Genomic DNA, 7,332 nt, shown 5'->3' on the forward strand with positions numbered 1-7,332 from the left:
GTTGGAGGCACCATTTCCCTCCCGGGAGAGGCTGCTCAGGGCAGGTGCAGGAAGCACCATCCATCTTCCTAACAGCCCACCCCCAGGGCACTCACTGCATTTCCCACCTCCCCACACGGTGTCTTGCCATTTACCTGCCACCACCATCTCCATCCTGGCTCAGCCTAACTTATTTACAAAACAAAATAACAATTCATCTGGGAAGGGATTAATAGGAAGCTGGGCGGGAGGGTGGGGGGGGTGGGGGAGGGTGTTGACTTCAGAGAAGCAAGGGAAGGAAAGTGAGATAGGCAAACTGGGAATTCTTCCTGTCATCAACCCTCCTGAAAATTGATTAAAGCCATGAAGCCTTTCTTCAGAACACAAACATATGCATATGCACACACAATTTTGCATATAATTTCACGAATCTTCCTTACACATAAACATATCTTTTGTTTTAAAAACTTAAACTCTAGAAGCTATAAATTTCCAAATCTTATTAATAACCGTGAAATTCTGAAAACTCCTTAATCATGGCAATTTTTTTATATTAAAGGATTTTCTTTTTCTAATTGTTGTTTTGTATGTCTCAAATACATTCAGTTTTAGAAGCAATTCCTTGAGTGAAAAGAGTGATCAAAATGGACAATTACAAGGAAAAAAACACTTGTTTTTTCTCATGTGGCAAAGCACACCTTATTTGAGGTGGCTACATAATTCATTTACCTAAAAGCAACTTTATTTAGAAGAAAAAAGGCTTTATTTCATTAGTAAATTCTAAGGGGGGCTCAAATCACCTGATATTTGACTATTCAGTGCTCTTTTGGGAAACTAAGAACCACAAAAGAAAACAACATTTTCATCAGTCTATCAGGTTCATGCATTCTGTGTCGTAAATGGAGGGGGCATATTTTCAAGTCCAATTAAAGTCATGCTAAATAAAAATTGCACATCCTTCCACTGGCTTATCAGATGAACATGAGGCTCACTCTGATCTCTTCTGGAAGGCGGTCTAGGGCCCTTGGCTTATCCGCATTTTGAAACCACGCAGAGGAGAGTTCGTAGCTGAGGGAGGAACACTAAGGTGGGAGTGCCTGGACTGCCCGCAGCCAAAGACACGGGAGAAAGTCACTTCACCTGCCCTCTCAGCGAGTGGGGGAGCAAGGGGCAGAGGTAACAGCTGGCAAAGAGAAAATGTGGGAGGAAGTGAGGGGAAATCAATAACACAGACTGAAAAAATAATGTGCTCTTCACGCCATAAAGGAAAACCATGATGAAGGCCCAAGTTAACTCCCATAATGCTTTCAAGGATCAGAGAAATGACACTGTCAAAATACAACATTAGTTTTCTGAAACCTACAGGCTGAATTTTATTTATTTAAAGTTAACTCCCATTTTAATACAACAAAAAAAAAAGATAGCACATTCCACATCAAAGGGAGAAAAACTTTTCCTAATGTACCCATTTCTCTTCTGAAGTACACAAGCTGTCGCCATCTAATGCTTTGTGGTGTTTTCTCAACTGTGCTGGCTTTTCTTTGCATCAGGAAATGCAGTCAACAGACTCCAGCCAGGGGCTGCTGGTTCTCCCCGCCCCAAATGGCAACTGTTCGATTTTGCGTGTGTTTTTAAATGCATTGTTAGTTTTAACTAAAATGAATATATGCTGCCTGAATGATGTTTCGAAGCAGGAGAGAGAGAGCGAGAGAGAGAGAGAGAGAGAGAATGAGAATCAGACATAGATAAGTAATTTCCTTGGCTCGTTGTGTAAAAGTACTAACCGCAATCTGTCAAGAGGATTGGGCTGGGGTAGGTTTCGGGGGGATAACTCGGTTTTCTGCAGTGACATTTCATTTCCCTTGGAAGTTCAGGTGATGGTCGCTTGGGTCTTGTCAGATCTTGACCTGCTGGGGAGGATCGCACTGCCTACAAACTTTCTGGATATTGTTTCCATAGCTGTGAGAATAGACCAAAATTACTGTCCTCGATTGCTGGTCTTCTCACTGTTCGTTGGACATACTTTGCTTATTTCTGAGTCTGAGCATTAGCTAGTTTTCTGTGTGTACAGAAGTCAGTTTTAGTATGCTATAGTGGGTAAGACCATGAACTCAGCAATCTGACAGCCCCGGGTTCCAGTCCCTGACCTGATGTGTACCAGCCATGTGATAAATTCCTTTAAATCCCCATGCCTCAGTTTCTTTATCTGAAAATGGAGATAAGATTAGCTTCTTCACAGGATGTAGGACAAGTAAATAAGGAATATATGAACATTGTTTAGAATAATACCCAGTGAGTAAGTTTTTTAGTACTCATAGTAAGTTCTTTATCATAGAGTGTTTTAGTGCTGGTGATTCTTGTTATTTTTCTGGAAATAGCATTACAATTCTTCTCTCTGATGAACACCTCTTCCCTAATCTTGTTCTGATGTGGCTCAGATGGAGCTGACCCCGCCTGCTTTTGTTCCAAGGGTGGAGACATAATCTAGATCTGGCCTATCAGTTAATTCCATCCTCCTTGCTACAATGATTGAGTCAGGTCAGGGATGGGAAAGTGATATAAGTCAGTCCAATCAGAGTAAATCACAGGAGTTTGCTTAGAACTATAGAGGAAGGAAGTTGTCTTTTGTGTGGGGTGGTTGATGGGGTGAACTGTGAACCTAGCAGCTACCAGGTAGAGTCGGTTGTCTGAGACAAAAACAATTCAGGGGAAAGCAGAGCCAGGAGAGGGAGAGACACCAGTTCAGATGGTTGGACCCCATGACTCTAGCCATGTAGAAGCCCTAGGACCACTCCTGCATGAGTCTGTGCTCTGGGCTTCTGTTCTTGGGAATTGCAAGATCCATCGCTAACCAGGCTCCCACATGGCACCACCCATCTCCTCTACCTATTCAAATCAGATCTCTCCTTCAGGAAACAGTGCAAAGCCCACCTCTTTCTGGAAGTTATGCCTCTTCTTCTAAGTTGCCTCAGTCCTTACTATCTGTGCCATAGGTTTATTACTTACATTAGAAAGTTTACCTTTGCAAATGCATTTACTGCATCTCTCCAATTCTATGGATTGGTTCCATGTTCTACTCTTTGGTGATTTCCATAACCACTATCACATCTGGTTTTTTGCAGCAAGTTTACCAAATATATATTATTTGAATTCCTTTTATCTCCTTATACCCATCAGAAGTAGACTCTATGCCTCAGTACACATAGGAATGTATACATAGGAAAGCATGAAGTAAACTGCAGATGTGGTAGGGTTGTTCCATGTAGAAGATTTCAAGGGAGGTGTCCAGCCCTTTGTCCTGTGTGAAGAGCAACAGTGGAATATGAAATTGATTCTATGCTTCCCACCTGTCTGTAAGCTTCTTAGAGTAAGGACTGGCTCCATACTTCAAGCACTGTTCCCAGTACTTTACACAGTACCTGACATTTATTGTAGGTGCTCAATAAATATTTATTGAATGAATACTGCTTTGCAGTTACAGTGCAGGGGGCTCAGCTCAATCACCTAAACTTCAGGAACATGTAAAGGAAATGAAGTAAGAAAGGAATTGCTGATTCTATGAAGCCAACACCTTCCTCCCATTATTCTGAGCCCTTTCTACCAACACCTCATTTCTCCAAATCATAAGAATAAATAATGCCATTCCTTAGGTTGACAGATGAGGTGTAATGACAATAGCATGTTTGGAATTTCTGGGTCTGTGAGAAAACTGATATGAATTCCAGACCCAACAAGGAAAGTCTTTATACCATCATCAGAGGGAGGGAGTGGTGGGGTCTGAAAGCTGAGTCAGATTTAGAAAAAGGCACTGCATTGGAATGTTCAATCTACACACAAGGAATTCTGGGTTTGAATCAGTTTTCTTAAGTAATGTTAGGTAGCATTAGTTCTAGAGCTATAATTTATGCATTATAAATCGATGTAAATATAAACCACTTTTCCTTTAAATTAGTTCGTTCTCCCCACAGAAAGTATTAATACACTTGTCATCCCCTGTTCTAATGCAACATTTTTCATTCATTCATTCATTCATCATTAACCAGTCAAAATTATCATTCTAAAAATTGTTTTCATTATGTCTATACTCTGGTCAAAAATTTCACTTGCTCCCCTAGCATAAAATCCAACCTAAGCCAGATATCCAAGGCCTTCAATAATTTGACCCCAACCCATCTTTCCATGTGTGAACTTTCCCACTGCTCCCTCATCCAAACCTCTCTTGAATGTAGACCAATGTCTACTTAACTGTTGTCTCTCACTGGCTTCTCGCTTTTGGACTTCTGAATCTATCTCTTTGCCTATTCAAGCATGTGTTTTCTTTTAAGTGATATTCTTTGTATTCTTTAACTACTCCAACTGAAGATGAGCTTCCCTTCCTTAATTTCTAGAGCATTTTATGGTCTATATCACTTGTTCCTTTTATGATCTCAAATTATTATAATTTCTCATGAATGTGTCTCATGTTCTTTACTGTGAACTCCTTAAGGGCAGAGATCACATCTTGGACTTCTTTGCATTTTGTTTTATATACAAAATGGGTTATTTCAGTGATTAGTATGGTAATAACTTAGGTGATACACAGCTGGGGCTTTTCACTGTTCATACCTGGGGAGGTTTTGTCCTTTTTCAGTTAGTAATGCCAATTACCATAAAATTTTCAAATTAATAAATACTGCCCATGAATGAAATTCATTAGAATTTCTCCCCAACTTTTCTGTTTTTACAAAGATCTTAATCTACCATGAGTACTACAAAGCAATAAGAAAAACATCAAATATACACAAGAAAATTGAGAATGGGGGATGCATGAACTAATGAAAGACTACTGAAATTTGAAAAGATGCAATCTTTACTTCAAGAAGGGCAAATTACAATGAAATTTCCTCTGACTTTGTATAATGATTAAAATTTAAAATTGACAATGAATAGTGTGAACAAGGGTATGAGGAAATAGGAACATACATATACTCGGAAGTACAAATTTGGTATAAATTCTTTGAAGGGCCAGTTAGCCATATACATGAACATTTTAAATTTACCTAATCTTAGGTAAATCTTTCAGGAATTCTCCCTATAAGTATAAACAAATGCACAAACACATCTATGTGTTAAAAGATGTTCATTTCAGTATTATGTACAACAACAGTAGACCTCTTAATTCTATTCAACAGGTTTTAATTCCGAGTTAAGTACCAAGCTTTTGGTAGGGGGGGTTGGGACTTGAATCCAGGCAAGCCCACTCTATACTTATACACGGAAGGCTTTATTACTGACAACTGAACTTACTGAAAGCTACTCTTTTAGGAGCTCAAAATCTTCTGTAGACATTGTTCTGGTTTTTGGTCAGAAGTAAGAGTAATTAGGAATATGTGATAAGCACACTATAGTCATTAAACAAGTGAGCAAGAAAGACAAGACTAGAATTCTTATATTCTTGACTCTCAATCCATAAAGCATTGTGCCATTTCTCATCTCTGTTTTGAGTTGACCTACATTTATTAAACTTGGTGACAATGTCTGCAAAAAAAAAATGTTCTAATGAATCTTTCAGGGTGTCCTGATAGTTTCTCTGTTTTGGAGTATATCTGATGAATGATTTATGTGTTAGGTTTATTAAAAACACATCCATTACTTTGAGGCCTTGGGTAGATATTTAAAGAAAGAATATGGCATATTCAACGCAGCAGTTAAGATTACCCATAAATAGCTAACGGATGACCCCTCAGGGGTTGTCAGATCAAAAAGATGCTCTGGACTTGTGCCTGTGTGGCTCAGTGGGTTAAGCATCTGCTTTCAGTTCAGGTCATGATCTCTGTTAGGTCCTGGGATCAAGCCCCTCATCATGGCCTCTGCTCAGCGAGTCTGCTTCTCCCTCTTCCTCTGTGATCTCTCTCACTTTCACAGTCTCTCAATAAACAAATAAAATCTTAAAAAAAGGAAAAAAAGAAAGAAAGAAGAGAGAAAGAGAGAAAGAAAGGAAGAAGAAAGAAAGAAGGAGAAAGAAAGAGAGTGAGTGAGTGAGTGAGTGGACTTGGCCTCTCTAACTCAAGGTGCAGAAGCAGAACCACCACAGAAAATAGTCTTGCCTCCATTCCTTGTGGCTCAAAATTTCAAGTTTCTTTTGCAAAGACAGGCAACTGATTCTTCTGTTTGGTTTGACCTACCAAATTCCCATTGTATTTGGACAAAAATGCAGTTCTCAGACTAGGTGCAGACACAAATGTCAGTGTGCCCAATGAGCCTAGGAACAATGAATGATCAAAAATAAAAAGATCTTTCACCACCAACATTGGGTACATAGATAAACAATTCCTTTTAGGAAGTCAGCTGGAAAGGGCACTAGATGGGCTGAACATAAGGGTGCAATTCACTCTCCCTGTCTCTATTTTCTAATTAAATTTTAGAACATGGCAAAAATATTCTAGAGTTTGGAAGAGAAAAAAGTAAAAGGGTTGCAAGAGTGCAAGACTTCAAGATTCATCTCTGAAAGCTGGTTAATATATCAAACTGGATTAGTCTGCCAAAGAAATGAAAATATAAAAACATCATAAATTAGTCAGTTGTCCATGGCTGTAATCTGTTTGCCTGAAGCCAGATGTACTTATGATAGGAAAAACAGGTGGCTTGAAGATAGCTGGAAAATGTTAAGCACTTATATAAGATAACTGATTTTTTTTAAAAGTATCAAATGGGTTGGTATCTTATTAGGATATTCAGTTTAAAAGAAGTGGCTATGATTTAACTGGGACCAATGATAAGTTTTCTCATTTTAGGATTTCAGTGCTCATTTAAGGAACTATAATACCATGTAGTACAAATCCTTTATTAAATCAATGCATTCATTATCTGAAATAAAATTTTATTCAATCACTGTATTTTGATAGACTAGACTATTGCACTCAGGTAGAAGATAATGGATTGAAGAGAGTGTCCTTGAAGGAGAGGAGCTCTGACCTCCTTTCTTTACACATTCCCAGGAGACGGTCTGTTTCCGACACCATCAAGACTTCAGAAAGCTGCCAGGGACTGTGAGCCAGCCCTATGTGGTATAACAAATCAGTGCATGAACCAGCTAACCATGTAACTGGTGAGAGGAAAGAATGAAATCATTCCTGCTTAAAATCTCTCCATGTCATCTTTTAACCTATTTGGGGCGATTGGCTTAGCTGGCTTTATGGCAATTCAGCCATGTGTATGGTCAGGACTCACTAGAAGCCATCATCAAAGTTAGTAAATCTGTGTCTGCTCTCTACAAGCTCTACTCACTTAGCCTGATCTGTCCATCTGTCTCACTGCCCAACAGTTAGAGGAAGAGCAGGGAGAGCTCTTGAGGGAGATGGGAGAAAGGATGAC

This window comes from Lutra lutra, chromosome 7 (assembly GCF_902655055.1).
Source record: "Lutra lutra chromosome 7, mLutLut1.2, whole genome shotgun sequence".
Lineage (NCBI taxonomy): Eukaryota > Metazoa > Chordata > Mammalia > Carnivora > Mustelidae > Lutra > Lutra lutra.